This window comes from Chrysochloris asiatica, unplaced genomic scaffold, assembly GCF_000296735.1.
Source record: "Chrysochloris asiatica unplaced genomic scaffold, ChrAsi1.0 scaffold00140, whole genome shotgun sequence".
NCBI lineage: Eukaryota > Metazoa > Chordata > Mammalia > Afrosoricida > Chrysochloridae > Chrysochloris > Chrysochloris asiatica.
In genome coordinates this window covers 2,793,752-2,813,538 of record NW_006408658.1, presented here as the reverse complement: position 1 = coordinate 2,813,538, position 19,787 = coordinate 2,793,752, and positions in this window count along the sequence as shown.

Below are 19,787 nucleotides of genomic sequence, written 5' to 3'. Positions count from 1 at the left end.
AGGCATACCTAGAGTCCTGGTGTGGTGCTATAAGATAAGCACTGGACTGCTAACCACAAGGTTGGCAGTGCAAACCCACCACCTTGGAAGCCCAATACAGGGTTGTTATGAATCTGAACTGACTCAACAGTACTTCTCAACAACACCACAAAAGGCGTTTTGGAAGAAACGCCTGGTGATTTGCTTCCAAAAAAAAAATCAACCACTGAAAACCCTATGGAGCTCAGTTTTACTCTAACGCACATACGGTCCCCTTGAGTCAGAATCAACCCGGTGACAATTGGCTTGGTGTTTTGTTTTTTAATGAAATTGTCCATATCTCATTTGGTTCTGATAGCCTTGTTGTTGTTGCTGTTGTTGCTGTTAGGTGCCATCACGTTGGCTCTGGTTCATTGTGATCCTGTGTACAACAGAAGAAACATGACCCGGTCCTGTTTCATCCTCATAATTGTTGTTCTGTTTGAGCTCATTGTTGCTTCATCTCATTGAGGGTCTTCCTCTTCTTCACTGACCCTCCACTTTTCCATGCATGATGTCCTTCCCCAGGGACACCAGGTCCAAAGTAGGAGAAACAACGTCTCGCCATCATTGCTTCTAAAGAACATTCTGACTGTACTTCCTCCAAGATGGATTCTTTTGTTCGATATTCTTTGCCAACAGCAGTAAGTATTTCAAGTCCTCTTTGCTTTCAGCAGTGCATTGATTCTTATAACAGTAACACAACATTGTTACCAAGTTTGTATTATTATTGTACTTTCTTTTCCAGATTAGGAAACTGAAGCCCATAGAGCAATTGAAAACATACTATTTTTTTTTAAAGATTATGCCAAATCCTAAACTAAATATTTTAAATACATCGTTCCAATGAACCCTTTCAGCTCTATGAGAAAGGTGTTTTTATTACTCACTTTTCAAAGTAAGGAAACTGAGGCTCTGGTAGATTACATGTTCTTGCTATGTGCTGTCAAGTTGATTACAACTGATAGCAATCATACAGAACAAAGTAGAATTATAAGGTTTCTTACGCTGGAAATCTTTGTGGAAGTAGATCACTCGGTCTTGTCTCCTGTGGAGTGACTGGTGGACTCAAACCTACGACCTTTCAGTGAGCAATTGAGCACTTAATCACTGCACCCCCAGGGCTCCATTGGTAGATTAGATAACTTGATCAATATCGCAAAGCTTCTCAGAGACGTGAAATTAAATCTTGGTCTGTCCTATTGTTTCTTTCAAGGAAATAAAGAAGGGACTACCTCAGCTTGGAGTCCTCACCTCGTGTGGTGCTGTGGGTTAATGCGCCAGACTGCAAAGCTGTTTGAACCACAAGGTCGGTGGTTCAAACTCACCAGCTGCTCCTTGGAAACACTACACAAGTTCGCTATGGGTCGGAACTAACTCAACGGCTCTTAACAACAACAATGGCAACCTCAGCTTGAGGCCAAAGCCAGACAAGCTCCTTCCTTCCTTGAGAATGACTTCTATGGGCAGTAACGGTGGTAACCAGGGGAAAGGAGCCAGCTGTGCAGGGCAAAACTTATGAATCATCAGCCGATTTTGACAGCAAGCTGACAAACGCACTGAAGTGTGACCTCAAGTCTGCAGCCTAAGACAAGGAGCCACCCCACTGCTTAGGAGAAGAGCTGCCAAGTCCAACTAATGCAGCAGGGGGAGGAGGCTAGTTTGGGAGTCACTGCTAGATCTCCACAGGGACCTCAAGAATTGTTCAAAATGATCCTCCTGTTGACAGCCCCAAGCTGCTTCTGGCTCAGCTCTTCTCCCTCCCACAGGACCGAGGACCTCACTCCTCCCCTCCTTCAAGGACACCTCAGCCCAATGTTCCCAATCAGCTGTGCCCTTACAGAAGCTTCTTAGATCCACCCCACCTCCCTTTTTCTCCCTTGGTGTTTGGCTACTGCTCCAGAAAACAAACAGACATAAAGTATCAAGTTGGGGAGGAAATCAGAGTCTTAACCAGAGGGGTCTTCAACCTGAAGAAGGATCTAGTACAAACAGTAAACTCCAGGAGCAAAACCAGTTATTGTTTGTCTTGAGGCTAGGTTCCGGGATACGTAATCAAGTTGGGTTAGAGCTGGGGTCAGAGTCATAGTCCAAGTAGGGAGAGTACTAAAAAAAACAAACAATTGTGCCCATTCAGACCCATGGTGACCCCACATCGAACTGTGCTTCATAGGGCATTCAATGGAGCACAGTTCCATAATCTTAAGGAAAATGGATCACCAAGGCTTTCTTCCACGAACACTGCTAGGTGGATTTGAACCGCCCAATGTTTCAGAAAACTGCTTCACCTAGAAAGAACATTAGGCTGACCTTAAAGTTCAACAGACGTTATCTTGTTATCTAGTGATGCTATACCATAAGTGGATGGCTTTAACAAACAGAAATTTATTCGCTCAGAGTTGAGGAGGCTAGAAGTCCACATTCAGGGTGCTACTCTAGGAGAAGGCTGTTTTTTGTCAGCTCTTGGAAAAGATCTTTGTCTCCTTTCAGCATCTATAAACACACATTCCTTGGGAATCTCCATGTATTTGGGCATCAATCTTCCCCTGGGTCTAGGAATTTCTCAGTGTAGGAACTCCAGGCCCAACGGATGAACTCCGCTTCTGGCTTTCTTTCTTGGTGGTAGTTAAGTCCTTCCTTTTGTTGGTGGTGGTTATTTATGTACTGTGGAGTTGGTTCCAACTCATAGTGACCCTGTACAGGGTTTCCGAGGCTGTAAATCTTTACGGGAGCAGAAAGCCTCATCTTTCTCTTGTGGAACTGCTGGCAGTTTCAAACTGCTGACCTTGAGGTTAGAAACCTGACCCGTAACTACTACGCTACCAGATTTTTTAGTGCTTGTAAAAACAAGGTCACGCAGGCCACTTCCCAGAGAAATGCCTCTTACATTGCATCAAATCTGTAATATGATTAAGAGTGTGGCTGTTGTTTGTTGTTAGGTGCCATCGAGTCAGTACCTGCTCATAGTGACCTTATGCACAGCAGAATGAAATACTGCCTGATCCTGGACCAACCTCACTATTGTGGCCACGCTTGAGCCCATTGATACGGCCACTGTGCCAGTGCATCTCACTGGGGATCTTCCTCTTTTTCTCTGACCCTCCACCCTACCAAACATGATATCCTTCTCCAGCGACTAGTCCCTCTTGACAATATGTCTGAAGTATGAGAGACGAAGTTTGGCCAGGCATCCCACCCTTAATTCTTGTGTTGTTTTATCACAACTGATCACATCATATGGAAGCATTACGCCATTACATAACTGCCAAACCATTGTGAATCATGGTCCAGCCAATGTGACACATATTTGGGAAAAACACAATTCAGTCCATGACAGATGGGAAAGAGCATTTTCTTGGAGCCAATCAGAGTTGGAAAGAGCATTCTCTTGGAGCCAATCAGAGTTGGGATCTAGTACTTAATCATCATGAAGTTCAAAGACTTCAGTCTGGCCTTCACTATGGATTGCACCTCAATGTAAAGAAAATGAAAATCCTCACAACTGGACCAATTAATAACATCATGATAAATGGAGAAAAGATTGAAGTTGTCAAAAGTTTCATGTTTGGATCCACAATCAATGCATATGGAAGCAGCAATCCAGAAATCAAATGATGTGCTGCTTTAGGCAAATCTGCTGCAAAAGACCTCTTTAAAGTGTTCAAGAGCAGCAATATCAGTTTGAGGACTAACTTGCACCTGACCCAAGCTATGGTATTTTCAGTAGCCTCATATGCATGTGAAAATTGGACAATGAATAAAGAAGACTCTAGGAGAATTGTTGCATTTGAATTGTGGTGTTATTGAAGAATATTGAAAGTATCATGGACTGCCAGAAGAACAAACAAATCTGTCTTGGAAGAAGTACATACATCCAGAATTCTTCTTAGGAGCAAGGATGACAAGATTGTCTCTTTCATATTTTGGACATGTTATCACAAATGGCCAGTCTCTGAAGAAAGGTACCATCCTCAGTAAAGTTAAGGACCAAAAAAAAAGAGGAGAATCCAAGATGAATTGACACAGTGGCAGCAACAATGGGCTCAAACATAACAGCAATTGTGAGACTAGTTCAGGACCAGACAGCGTTTCTTTCTGTTGTGCAAATGGTCACTATGAGTAGGAACAAATTCAACACAAGGCAGTCTAACTGGGGGACTCTATAAAATAAACCTGTCAAGATTGTTGAGAGAAATGCTCATATTATCAGTTAAAATGCAAACGAGATCATGAACGTAAACTGTCTAGCCTTAAGATGTCTGAAATACGTAAATTGGTTAATAATGAATAGTAGTTATTACTCATTTCCCTCAAGCAGATAATTGTGCCTTTAAGGGCCCTAGGCACTTGTCCAGCCCGGGTCTGGTTAGAAATGCCAAACCTAGCCAGCAGAGGGCGCAGGGAGCTCCTTTCCTCCTCTCATCTGCCAGCTCCCTCCTATGCCTCAGAATTGCATGGCCTTGTAAATCTGGGAGAATTATCCAGGGGGAAATGGAATTTTAGGGACAAAGAACAATGTCCGGGAATCATATTCTCAATTGATTTGTAAAAAAAAAAAATTCTTGTTCAGATAATTTCATAGGAACCAAAGTACAGCTCTGGTAACATAGCGGTTACGACTCGGGCTGCAAATCTTAAGATCAGCAGTTCAAAACTACCAGCTGCTCCACGGGAGAAAGATGAGACTTTCTGCTCCTGTAAAGATTTACAGCCTCGGAAACCCTGTACAGGGTTGCTATGGGTCTGAACCGACTCGACGGCACGCAACAACAACAACAACAAAGTACAACAGTGATGATGAAAGAAGCTGCCGAGGTGGTGGTGATGTGCCATGTAGTTGGTTCCGACTCATAGCGACCCTGTACAGGGTTTCCAGGACTGTAAATTTTTACGGGAGCAGAAAGCCTCATCTTTCTCCTGCAGAACCGCTGGTAGTTTCGAACTACCTGACCTTGAGGTTAGCAGCCCGACTCGTATATAGCCAGTATGCAGAGAAGGGTGTGCCAAATCCAGAAGCTAAGGCTGCCTTACAGGGTACAGCACCATTGACTTGAACATGTGCTTTTTACCCCAGAACTCATGGGCCCAGAGGCCCAGAGGCCCAGAGACTTTTGCTGCTCCCATCATTGCTTGGCCTGTTAACGTCAACCTTTTTCTTCTCTAGTAGATTGCTCAGGACCCCAGAGGTTAAAAACTGGAGACTTTGATAGAAAATCTGAGTTACTTTCTTTTGGCAATTTTAGCTCTCAGGTGGGAAGACCCTGATCTGGGAGATGCAGGCCCTTCACGGACCACCTGTGAGAGGCCATATCTGAAGCCAAGTCTGACCTCCAGCCGGAGCCAGTCCCTAAGGGGGGTGCCTCTGCTCTTTCCCTAGCATAAGCTCAGGGATCTTGAAGGTGAATTCTTCCCTACTTTCTTTCCTCTACTCAAAATCCCTGCCTGCTCTGGCTCCAGCCCATCTGTCTTCTCATCCCGTTCCCACTTTAATTATCTAAGAGAAAGGCCTCCTGCGTGGGCAGGGACTGTGTGGGCAGGAGTTGCTGCACAGAAGCATAGCTGCAGATCATAGAGACAGAGAAAAGAAGGCCTTGAAAGAGGGGGAGTGGAGGCTGTCTAATCAGACACAGAAGAAGGGGCAAGTTAAACACACCAAGGACTAAACTGTGATTGTTTTCTCTGCTAGCCTTGGATTCCAGCTGCATGTCTGTGTGTCAGAGCCAGGAGCACTCCAGGCAGAGCCAATGACATGCCTCTGACACTACTCACTACTGTGTGTGTGTGTGTGTGAGCGCTGGGGCCCCTGGGTAAAGTGCTGCTAGTTCATGGGTCTGCCAGCTACCATGATAAACAATACCTTGTAAAACAAGTTATCTGGCTATGTGTTTGGTACTATATTCACCTCTATTTCCCCTGGACTTTTGTTAAAGTGTTGTTTAAACATTCTCACATTATCTTACATGTGATATAGAATATTGGAAAAAGGACTGCATGTTTATGCTTGGCCCAGTGTCCAACAGCATGGGTGATTGAGACTTTACTAAGGGAAAGGTAAATTGTTCTAGCTACAAGAGTCACTGTAAGTGATTCAACAATTCTTACCTCTCTTCCTCCCCAAAAATAAATAAATGAAACCGGCAACTTTGGCAAGTTAAGGCTTAAGTCATGAAAGAAGGCGGTTTCCTTCAGGACTGAGTCTGGCCCAACTTCAGGCTGTCTTGCACTTGCTTGCTGGACCTGTTAGATTTCTGACTTGTTCCAGGATCATGGGCTCAGGTCTCTTTCCTATGACTGTCCATATTGACTTTGTAGTTCCCTGCTGGCCCTGATCTAAAGTCCTTCCGAGAACAGAGAAATCCTGTTCTCTCCCAATTTTGTCTTATCCCTGACATCGATGAGTTTGAGAAATGAGTTTCTACCCTCTTCGTACTGCATTTCTAGCTCTTCTTCCTCTGTCTTGATTCCTGGTATCCCTATCTTCTCCACTCTAGCTATTAATTACGTTATTTTCCCCTTTTACAAGTCATATTTTAAAAGCAAACTGCACCTACCATCTCCTAGCCCTCACCTCATCACCCATTTAGGGAGAACTTTAACAAGGTACAAAGATGAGGGGTAATGTCATATGCATGTAGAAGGAAACTATAAACAATTCAAGGTACTTTGAACATAAAGTAGAGTCCGTGGATGGTGCAGATGATCAATGTGCTTAGCTGTTAATCAAAAGGTTGGTGGTTTGAGCCCACCCAGAGGCACCTAGGAAGAAAGTCCTGGCAATCTATTTCCAAAAATCAGTCATTGAAAACCCTCTGGAAGGTGGTTCTACCCTAACATACATGGGTCACCATGAATTGGAATTGACTTGACAGTAACCGCCACGGTATGGTTGAAGCATAAAGAAATGATCGAAAATAAATAATGAAAGTAGTGTAGTGTGAGTGGTTTGAGAAACTATTGGAGAAAGAGGTGGGATCCAGACCCTTGGGATATAGACAAGCAAAGGGGCAATTACGAGACATGTTATTGTATGAATTCTCATGAAAAGGTACAAGGGATCCCAGATGAGCACCTAATCCAGACTTGTGGGGTTAAGACAGTTTCTCAGAGGAGTTTTGTTCCCTGTAACTCTGTTTCCAGGCTCAGTAAAGTCATATCACCACCTTCTTTGAAGACTCTCTGAACTCCTGGGCTAACAAAAACCAGAAGCTCCCTAAGGGTGGGTCAGCCTCTGTGCATCTCTCAAGAGGTGGCGTCTCATCCTCCTACATCCCAGAGTTGGAGTCTTCAGCTCTTCACTCTCAGAAGTCACTCCTCTCCCATGAATCTCATAAGTCCATTGTGCCAGCCTCTTCACTTTGTCATTGCTGACAACTGGTGTGGTGCTGTTGGATAAGCACTAGATTGCTAACAGCAAGGTTGGCAGTTCAAACCCACCAGACACTCATTGGACTCATAGGGTTATGAGTCAGAACTATATCGATGGCACTTAACAACAACAACAACCAATCTTCCGGAGCCTATCTATTATTCACTTTAGACTTTGTCACCTACCTTATAGTTCTCTTTTCTTTTTCATGTCCACCTAAGGCTTCATGATCCATTAGTTCACCTCTTTCCTTCTGCTTTTCCATATCACCCATCTGGTAAAATCCCAACTTCTGATTAACTGAACAATCAACATTCTCCATGATGCATCTAACCAGCTGAGCTCGGCTGGAGAAAATAATTGGTATTGCTAGAAACTCATGGTCACCATTTCTCAAGCGGGCCTTCAATCCTTTCCTACAACATTCCTCCCACAACAAAATAATAATATTATAGACTCTACTTCCTGCTCCCATTTTATATCAGTTTTATGAAACCATTTTGACTCCTAAATTCCATTCTCTCTCTCTTTCACACACACACACACACACACACACACACACACACACACACTCCACTCACTGATAATCAGGTTTTCAACTGCATAAAGAAAATGGAAGCTTTTAGACAGCAGCTTTCCATAAAATCTACAAACCTCCTATCTTAGTTACGATGCACGTTAGGTTGCTATCATAAGACAGAAAATACATATAGGGGTTTAAGACTACAGTTTTGTTCTTTCTCATGTAGCAAAACCAGAGATGGTCAAATGGGTTGACAGTATAGGAGACCCAGGCCCCTTCTGATTTGTGGCTCAACCAATCCAGAGTGTTACCATCACTGTATGGCTGAAGATGGCTTACCCTGACATCCACATTTCAGCCTGCAAGAGGAGGCAATAGAAACACAAGGTCCACTCCTCTCCTTTAAAAGCTTGATCTGGAAGCTGCACCTCACTCACACTTACTAGCCAGAACCTAGTCATATAGCCACATTTAGCTGCAAAGAAGACTGGGAAATACAGTTATTTCTGATTTACCATTAATTATTTTCCTTTACAGCCATCCTCTTCTACTAACTTCCTGTTACAACTGAGTCTCTCCTCCTATCAAAAGCTATAGATTTTCCCCCTCTTCTTCTACAGACTCCACACCTTCCCGCCTTCTGAGAAAATTCACAGTATTAACTAGCCACTCACTTGCTCCGGTGTCTTCAGCCTTATCTATATATCGGAATGATTCTATCAGCCAGAGAAGAACGCTCTAGTTTGTCCAAGCTTTAATTTTTTAAATGGTGTATTCCACATCCTCCTCTGGTTACCACCGTCTTTCCTTTTGTCAATAACTATACTCCTCCGAAACCTTGTACAGGGTCGCTATGAGTTGGAATCCACTCAATGGTTCTTAGCAACAACAAACACCCCTAAAAGATTTCCCTAAACTCACTCACTCTACTTCCTCACACACCTTCCGTTTCCATTGTATCCAATCTGTCTTCTGCCTGTACAACCTCACCAAGAAGCTCTTTGCACAGTTGCCAAGGATCACTAGCGAAATTCATAGATGACTTCTCAATACTTAAATGAGTATTCCAGGGTTGCTGCAACAAATTACCACCAACTTGATGTCTTGAAATAATAGAAATTCATCCTCTCACAGCACAATTCTGAAAGCTCGGTGTCTAAAGCAAGACCATGCTCTCTGTAAAAGCTCTAGGGGAGAATCTTTCATCTTCCAGCTCCAGGCACTCCTGCATAATTTCAATCTCTGCTTTCATCTCCACATGGCTCTCTTCTCATCTCTACATGTCTTTCCTGTTGTGTGAGTCTTATAAGCATGGTTATCATTGCATAATCCAGGGTGATCTATCTCAAGATCCTTTACTTAATTACATCTGCAAAGATCCTTTTTCCAAATAAGGTTCTGGAGGTTAGGACATAGACATATCTTTTGGGTGCCTATCATTCAACCCACTATAGTTCTAATTTTGCTTAATCCAGGGAATAGCATTTGAATCCTACCAGCACTTTCTCCACAAGACTCTACTGCTTTAGTGTCTTGTTTTGTTTTTTAACTTTCTGTTGTGAATTGAGTGAAGGTTAACAGACAAGATCATCAGCTTTACTTTTAACCAGCCATACATTTTTGTCTCATCTAAATAATTACAATCCCTTCTTTACAACAGCCATCCTGCATCCTCCCCGTGACTTCTCTTTTACATCTTATTTTTCACAAATGAACAAAGTAAAAATATTTGATTTACACATACAAAACAAAAAACATATATTCATTAAAATGTCCAAAAGGCACATTTTGCAAGCCAGCCTCCAGCCTACAGGTGCACAGCCTTTCTCAGTCCATGGTCCTAGAATCCGCAGCTGTTCTAGCTCTCCATGCCATCACCTATGCCACAGACTCTGCTGTTGCCACTTTTCTAAATAGGATCTCATACTCCAGTCATGCTCTTCTTTCTTGATGGTCCTGGGATCCTGTTGCTGATATGAAAGATTAACTACCCCCCTTTTAGTTACACATATTCTACAACTACAGTTGTGACAATCAAAATTAATCCTGCTAACAATTACTTACAGTTGAATCATAAAATCCTATCGCCATCATTCTCCATCTCCTTTCACCAGATCGACCTGGAGAAGAGGAAAACTATTCAGTGGGAATTGTAGAATTCCCCCCCATTCTTAAACTAAGCATGCTCATGAAAGCTTATAAGCTAGCCACTTCATGCCTAAGCCCCCGTTTTTTTATATATATATATTGTGAATTATGTGACCGTTTACATGGGAGAACATTAGTTTTACATTCATCTTATCATATATTGTTTCATTGCCATGATTGCAATCCCCTCCATGCATCACCAATCAATGAAAGGGTACATCCTATAAGCTTGCTTTCCCCCACCCCCCGCCCAGTCATTACCCCCTCTTCCTCCCTGGGTCTTGAGTCCCCAGCTGCTCCATCTCTCCATGTCATCATCTCTGCCTCCATCTCGGGGATCGCTGCCTCTCTGGGTAGGGCTTCGCTCTCTGCTCTTCTCCCTTCATGGTTCCAGGGACCTCCGCTCCCAGCCTGAAAAGTCAATCACTCCCCTCCTTGCCACAAAATGCCCACTTTTACATTTACAACCTTCACAATCAGTCCTGGTAACAGTTATTCACTCTTGCATCACAAGAGACCTATCCACATTTCCTTTAATCAGTCCTGCCTAGACAGATTGGATATTAATCAGTGGAGATTCTACCTTGCCCAACGCTCTCTGGATCTAGCCTCCCTCTTGAAAGCTTTTAAGCCAGTCACTTCTTGCCTTTGTATCTTCCCCCCGACCCCGCCCCATTTTGGATAGCCAATGTCCAAGTTGCCCATCCCTGTCTACTCTGTGTATGGAGGGGGTGGGAATGATCCCTGCTGCATTGTTCCCTCTTTTGAGCTACTGCATCCATAGGCATAGGTCAAGTCCACCAAATTTTATCAGGTTACTCTTTTTTCTTCTTCTTTCTTCTTCTAGTTGAGCTCTGATCACCCAGTCATTGAAGCTAGGTCAAATCTGCAAGTATGGGTGCTCTTGTGGATATGCCCTCTCTTCTTATCCACTGGACACTTCACCCTCCTCTCCAGTCCTCCATGGCTATGTCACTGACTCTAGGCCCAAGAGTCCCCAGGTCGTGCCACACTGCTGGCCAATCAGGTCACCACCTGGGTTCACAGGAGTCTATTGACCATTGTAGGGCTTAGCTCACAGCCTTATAGCTGTTTTTCCCTCACCACGGTGGCGAGCATGGTCACCCATCAAGAGTGTGTATTCCCATTGAGTCTTAGTCTTGGAAGGGGGTTTACTCTGAGGGGACCCGACCCTTGCCTTGATGTCTCCTGGGCAGGCAACTTGCTTGTTCTTGTAGTAATTAGTCGGTCTGCCTCTATTGTTTTGTGTTTTTCTTATCAGTCTTTCTTCAAGAGGTATCTTCTGTTCTTCTAGCTGCTCCAAGCTGGTCTGCCCATCCTCTCAGGGGGAAATTTCCCCCCTCTGAAGATTCTGGATGCTGTTCAGGATCCCGCCTATAGTCTTATGTAATGCAGAGGCTCCACAGGCAGCCTCCTTCACTGAAGCTCCCATTTTTTATAGCTAATGTAAATTGTCCATACCTACCAACCCAGTACACAGAGAAAACAGCTTTGATCCTTGATATGAAGAATCCTTACATTTCAGTTGGAATTTTGATTCAACTGCATCTTTAAACAAAGATCCAGTTCATCAAATTGTAGCAATTTATACTTGGTCACAGTATCATTCTGCTTTAGTTTGTATGCTTCCTTTCCCCCTTGTTTTCCTCCCACCTCTCTGTCTGCTCTATCTTGGTCTGTTTTTCAGCTGGCCTTTCTTAACCTAGTTTGGTCTTCTCCAAGATTATGACCTTCTCCAAGATTATATACTCATTTCTTCTTATTTTATACACTCTGATAATGCTATGATTTATACTACTTATTACTTGTATATCCAAATTCTTACTAGAATTTCTACTGAGATGTCTAATAGACATCAGAGATGCAACATGTATTAAACTGAACAGATTCATTGGTGGGAGTTGCTGTCTAATAGTTACTGCTTTCTCTATGAAGATTGGAAGCCAGGTTACTTATTGAGAGTGAAAGATGGTGTGTGCACGTGTGCGTATATGTGAGTGTGTGTCAGAGTGAGAGATGAAATTAGAGACTTCAGGGGTCAAGAAAATTTGAAAATATTATTGTATAAAATAGAATGAAGGTGAAAGAGCAATATATTAAGACTTCTTCTTACTCTGGGAACAACATAGTATAAGCAATTGAATTTTGATTTTTAAAATTCCAGGCTTTGAATTCTGGTTCTTTAATCAAATAACTGTGGCTTTGGTCAAGTTCCTTAAACTCTCTCTCACTGAGCCACATTTTTGAAATTTAAAATAGTGATCAGTAATGTGTTGTTTAGTGCTGTCAAGTCAGTTCCAACTCATAATTGCCCTGTGTTGGGTTTCTGAGGAGCAGCTGGTGGGTTTGAACTGCTGACCTTGTGATTCAAAATGACCTTGCAATCCAGTGTTTATTCTATAGCACTACACCATGACTCAGTGATCAGTAATACTGGACCTAAATTTATATTGTTGTTGTTGTTGTTATGTGCCATGGAGTCAGTTCCGACTCATACTGACCCTGTACAGGGTTTCTGAGGCTGTAAATCTTTATGGGAGCAGAAAGCCTCATCTTTCTCCCGCAGAACAGCTGGTGGTTTCGAACTGCTGACCTTGCAGTTCACAGCCCGATTCATAACTACTATGCTACCAGAGCTCCTTAACCTAAATTTATATAGGTTATTATTTTTTTCCATGTGTGAGAATTAAACATGATGTATATAATGTGTCTAGAACCTAACAATTGCTCATCAAACAGTTCTTATTACTTTGGTGACGAGTACCACTCTGTCCAGTTACCAGAAATATTATTCATTTTTAATTCATATTTCTCACTCATCCTCCATATCTAAACAGTGCCTAAATTATGTCTCTTCTGCCTCCTCTTGGGTTCATATTCTCTAATACCTTCATGACTTGAGTTCAGGCTCCTAACTTCTCTCATCTGATTTACTGTCATAGATTCCCAGTTGATCCCATTTCTCTAAGATGCTCTTCACACTCGCTGCTACAGCAATTTTTCTAAATCTTAACAAATTCCAAGTGCTTCCACTTCTTACAGAAAAAAACAACATGTACTAGGTTGGCTTGCAAGATTCTATATTTGCTGCCTCTTGAGTTGGGTGGTGTATTTGTTTTCTATTGCTGTTTTAGCAAGTTACCACAAATTTAGTAGCCTAAAACAGCACTAATTTATTAATTTATAGGTCAGGAGGTCAGAAGTCCTGCAGAGTGTGGGTGGATTCTCTGCTCAATGTATTGCAAAACTCTCATCTGAAGGCTCAAGAAAAATTTTACTTTCAAGTCCATTCTTGTCACTGACAAGAATGTGACTAGAGTCTCCATTTTCTTGCTGGCTGTCATCCTAGGACTGTTCTCACTACCTGAGAGGCCTCCCAGGTACTTTCCTCATGCCCTTCTCCATTCTCAAACTAACTATATAGTATAGGGTGCCAAATCCTTTCTGTGCTTCAAATCTCTCTAACTTGCTTTTCTACTACCAGCCACAGAACTCCCTCCCCTTTTAAAGAACTCTTATGAGTAGGGTAGACCTAGTTAGATAATCTATCTTTGTTGTTGTTGTTGTTAAGTGCCATGGAGTCGGTTCCAAACCATAGCCACCTTGTCTACGGTTTCCAAGGAGCAGCTGGTGAGCTTGAACCTCAAACTTTGTAGTTCAAACCAACTTTTCAGTCCAGCACATTAACCCACAGTGCCACATCAGGACTCCCATCTCTATCTCTGTCTTAAGACCAACATATTGTTGTTCTTGTTGTTGTTGTTGTTGTTAGGTGCCATCAAGTCAGTATATACCAACTCACAGTGACTTTATGTACAGCAGAATAAAATACTACCCAGTCCTGGGCCAACCTCACAATTGTTGCTACATTTGAGCCCATTGATGCTGCCACTTTGCCAATCCATCTTGCTGGGGGTCTTCCACTTTTTCTCTGACCCTCCACCTTACCAAACATTATATCCCTCTCTAGTGACTGGTCCCTCCTGACAATATGTCCGAACATGAGAGACGAAGTCTGGCCATCCTGGCTTCCAAGAAATACTCTGGCTGTACTTCATCTAACACAGATCTATTGGTTCTTTTGGCAGTCCATGGTACTTACAGTATTCTCCTCCAACACCATAACTTAAATGCATCAATTCTTCCACAGGCTTCCTTATTCACTGTCCAACTTTCGCATGCATATGAGGTTTTTGAAAATACGATGGCTTGAGTCAGGCACACCTGAGTCCTCAGACTGACATCTTTGCTTTTCAACACTTCAAAGAGGCCCTGTGCAGCAGATTTGCCTAATGCAATACGTCGTTTGATTTCTTGACACTTCCATGAGTGTTGATTGTGGATCCAAGCAAAATGAAGTCTTTGACAATTTCAGTCTTTTCTCCATTTATCAAGATGCTATTCATTGGTCCAGTTGTGAGGATTTTTGTTGTGTTTTTTTTTTTTTTTTTTTTTTTTGGTTTTTTTCACATTGAGATGCAATGCGTACCAAAGGCTATACCCTTTGATCTTCATCAGTAAATGTTTTAAGTCCTCTTCACTTTCAGCAAGCAAGGTTGTATCATTTGCATATCAGAGATTGTTAATGAGTCTTTCACCAATCCTGATGCCACATTTTACTTCATGTAACCCAGCTTCTCGGATTATTTGCTCAGCATACAGGTTGAATATGTATGGTGAAAGAATACAACCTTGTCGCACACCTTTATTAATTTTAAACCATTCAGTGTTCCCATGTGCTGTTTGAACAACTGCCTTTTGGTTCAGGTACCTATTCCTCATGAGCACAATTAAGTGTTCCAGAATACTCATACTTCACAATGTTGTCCATAGCTTGTCATGATCCACACAATCGAAAGCGTTTGTGTAGTCAATAAAGCACAGGTAAACATCTTTCTGATATTCTCTGCTTTCAGCCAAGATCCATCAGACATCAGCAATGATATCCCTTGTTCCATGGCCTCTTCTGAATCTGGCTTGAACCTCTGGAAGTTCTCTGTCAGTGTATGCTTGCATCCGCTTCTGTATTATCTTTAGTAAAACTTTACACATGGGATATTAATGATATTGTCTGATGATTTCCACATTCCATTGGGTTACCTTTCTTTGAAATGGGCAAAAACATGGATTTCTTCCAATCAGCCAGGTAGTTGTTTTCAAAATTTCCTGGCATAGATGAATGAGTGTCTCCAGTGCTACCTCACTTTCCTAAAAGAATTCAATTTTTATTCCATCAATTCCTTGATTTTAGAAATGATGCTGGCGATCACATGATAGAATTCTGCAAGACCAACAATTTGTTCGTTTCAAATACCTTTTTTAAACAACATAAAAGGTGACTATATACATGGACCTCACCAGATGGAATATTGTTGTTGTTGTTGTTAGATGCCATCGAGTCGGTACCGACTCATAGCGACCTTATGCACAACAGACTGTAAACACTGCCCGATCCTGAGCCAACCTCACTACTGTTGCCACGCTTGAGTCCATCGATGCTGCCACTTAGCCAATCCATCTCGCTGGGGGTCTTCCTCTTTTTCTCTGACCCTCCACCTTACCAAACATGATGTCCTTCTGCAGCGACTGGTCCCGCCTGACAATATGTCCAAAGCATGAGAGACGAAGTTTGCTCATCTTGGCCTTCCTCCTTCAGTATCATTGGCTCTTGATCATATGCTACCTCTTGAAATGGTTGAACATTAACCATTTCCTTTTGGTACAGTGACTCTGTGTATTCCTTCCATCTTCTCTTGATGCTTTCTGCATCATTCAATAATTTGCCCAGAGAATCTTTCAATAACGAAAGTTGAGTCTTGAATTTTTTCTTCAGTTTCCCCAGCTTGAGAAATGCTGAGCATTTTTGGTTTTTGGTTTTCCTTTTTGGTTTTCTGATTCCAGATTTTTGCATATTTTGTTGTAATATTTGGCTCTATCTTCTCGAGCTTATCTTTGAAATTTTCTATTCATCTCTTGGACCTCCTCATTTCTTCCATTTGCTTTATCATCTCTATGCTGGAGAGCAAGTTTCAGTGTCTCTTCTGACATCCATTTTGAACTTTTTCTTCTTTCTTGTCTTTTCAATGACTTTTTGCTTTCTTCATGTATGATGTTCTTGATGTCATCCCACAAGTTTTCCGGTCTTCGCTCTCTAGTGTTTAATGTATCAAATCTGTTCTTCAGATGATCTCTAAATTCAGGTGGGATATATTCAAGGTCATATTTTGCCTCTCGTGGACTTGTTTTCATTTTCTTCAGCTTCAGTTAGAATTTGCATATGAGTAATTGACGGTCTGTTCCATAGTCTGGCCCCTGGCCTTGTTTTCACTGATAAGGTGGCGCTTTTCCATCATCTCTTTCAGAAATCAAATTGTCTACATCTGTAGAAGGAGATGGTGGAAAAGCCAAAACAAGGCCAGGGACAGACTGTGGGACAGACCATCAATTGCTCATATGCAAATTCAGACCAATGTATTAGTGACATTCATTAAATCTAAAGATTCCCTTTTGCCATAAAAGATGAACTAACCAAAGGAGCTTATCATATACACAGGCTCTACCTTCACTCAAGGAAAAAAGACCTTCTAAGGTTGAGAAGGATCACAGGGGCTTCTTTTAGAAATCTGTCTACCACAGGACAGGGAAAGCTTCCCTGAGGAATTGCTCTCTGAGTTGAGACCAGAAGAATGACAGGAGATAATGCAATAAGAAAGGAAAGGAAAAGCTTCCAGAAAAAGGTAACAACATGTGCAAAGACCACAAAGCTGAAGAAATTAAAGCAAATAGAAGGAACTGTAAGAAGTCCAGCATGTCTACAGTGGAAAGAATAAGGGCCACAGTGGCTTGAAGTAACAAGGCAAACCATGCAGACATTGTAGACCCTGTTTTAAAGATTGCTTGCAGAAGCGTGGAATAATCTGATATGTTTTCTGAAACATCACTCTGGCTATAAGGTAGAGGATGGATGTAAGAAGGCATCAGTAAAATGTAGTGGGCCACTTAGGCCAGGAGAGCAGTGCAAGAGTCTGGAATGCCAGTAAGGCATTATCAGTGGAGATAGAAGCAGACAGATTCAGGGACACTTAGTAGGTAAAATCAAGATGCATTGGCTATGAGAATAATGCAGTTGGATTACATAGGAAGCAGACTCTAAGACAGAGTAGTTTACTGAGAAGTGCTCTTGGAGTCAACACCTGTGCAAGAGAGGACAAAGATAGAATTGGACAAAGGAAGAATCTGAGCAGCGATTCAGTCCAACAACTCGATGAGGAGCCCCGGGGTTGTAAAGGTCTTTCTTTCAGAGTTGTCTTCCAACAAAGGCTGAAACTTTACACCTGTGCATTGATTCTACATTGGATGTAGGATGCCCTAGAAAGCCAACATACCTCAGAAAAGGTAACTTTCTTCAGCTTAAGTATGAAGCTATGAGTTAACCAAACTTAAGATGAGAATAAATCCTTCAGTTTTGAAGGGCTCTGGGCTTTGCATCACAGCCTTCACCGCAGGATGAAGAAGCATAAGGGAATAAGGCATCAGGGATGATTCCTACATTTCTGACTTGTGCAACTTTATGGATGCATTTATGACACATACTGAAATCATTTCCCCTACTAAATTGGGAGCTACTCAAGCACCAACGGTGTTGAACAGCCACTGTGCAGCCCTGGCACTAAGTTTGCTGAATAAGTGAATGCCTGTCCATAGCTCCTATTTCTACTCCTCCTTCCTCAACATTCTCTTTGCTCCTGCCCTCACCCCCTCCCTCTCTCCAATGTGGGAAAAGTCCAGCAGGTTATCTGAGGCCCCACCTGGACGGGCACTGAACAAACAGCAAATCAGGCTCTTCTGATGGGCAAGGCAGGCAGTGCTAGAAGGAGAGAAAAGGGGAGCAGTTAAGGACATTCCCACCCACCATAGGCTGAAACCCTCTTTCAGAGCTTCATCACTAGGGCAGCACTGGCTGGACTCAGTCCTTGATTTGCCCATAAACCCAGAACCTATGCTCAAGCTAATTTGTTCTTTGACTGATGCCCCTACCTCTTACAGCCACTGAAGGGGACCAAAGAAGGGAATTTCAGGTCATTTTGGAATTTTCTAGGATTAGAGGAGGGCTGAAATATTAGGGGTGGCAAACTGTGAGATAAGCACCGGACTGCAAGGTCCATTTGAATCACAAGGGTCAGCCTTTCAAACTTATCAGTCCTTTCTTGGAAACCCTGTGGGGGCGGGGGGAACTTTTTTTTGCCAATACTTATAACATCATTTTCTAACCATACAAAATTATCAACATAAAAATTAGCCTGAGTATTTGGTGAAACATTTACTCAACCCTAACCCCTGTGGGTTGGAGTCCTGGTGTGGTGCTGTGGGTTAATGCACTAAACTGCAAAGTCAGTTTGAACCTCAAGGTTGGCAGTTCAAGCTCACCAACCCGTCCTGGGAAACCCTGTACACAGGGTCGCTATGGGTGGAACCGACTCGACAGCACTTAACAACAACAACAACAACAACAACCCCTGTGGGTTAAAGCACTGGACCGCAAGGTCGATTTGAACCACAGGGTCGGCGGTTCAAACTCACCAGTCGCTCCTTGGCCACCCTATACAGGGTCGCTATGAGTTTGAAATGACTGGACGTATCAAACTCACCAGCAGCTCCTCGAAAACCCTATACGGGGTCTTGATGAGTCGGAACCTACTCGAGGCACTTGACAATAACAATGTGATGACTGGAATTGCGGTTGCTTTGGCAGGACTAGATCAAATGATTTCGCTGACCTTATAAGGCCCGCGGGTCGGACGTTCCCCACCACTTACAGGTCACTATGAGTCGGAACCGACTCAACCGCACTTAACAAATCCTACCCCAAGAAACTGAACCTATCTCAGTGCTGCGCACGCCCCTTTCTGCTGTGTTTCCGCTGCCCCTCGGTGACCCAGTCCCCTTCTGGATCCCTCTCTTGGGAACCTGGCACCTGTGTTGATAGCAAACAGGGAGCGTCGGCGTGTCGGATGGGAGTGGGCGCTGCCTGGAGACGGTGGAGAAAATCAGATTCCTCCTCCCCTTCTTTTCCCCGTCTGGGGTCGGGCGGGAACCCTACCCTAGCGCATCCGCGTTGACCCTGGAATTTCTCACTTCTATCCCTTGTTGTTGTTATTAAGAGTCGTCGAGTCGATTCCGACCCATAGCGACCCTATATAGGGTTTTCAAGGAGCAGCTGGTGAGCTTGAACCACCGACCCTGCAGTTCAACGACTTTGCAGTCTGACACATTAGCCCACAGCGCCACACCAGGACTTCTACCCACTGGTCACCCTCAAAGCCCAAGTCAGACTCACTGTCTTCAGCCAGCCCCTTCCCCACATCCCACCCCCGCCAGGATTTCTCTGGGGACAAATGCCCTCAACACCCACCCCCAACTCCATACTCAGCGCTCAACCCGCTGCTTTGGAGCTTTGTGTGGAAGCCTGGCTTTTGGCCTTACGTGGGGGGCAGATGCAACGACTACCCCAGTCCCGCCCGAGGACTTTCAGGACATTGGGGTGCAGGAGTGCTGCGGTCACCCACTGCGGCATCATAGTACCTTGGCCTCCGCGCCGCAGTGGGTGACCCCCACGCGCAATCCTAGTCTCAGATGCCACCTGGACGTCCCCTGCCCCGTCCGTAGAGATGCTGGACCCACCCTTCTACTCCGACATCCTCCTACCCCCCC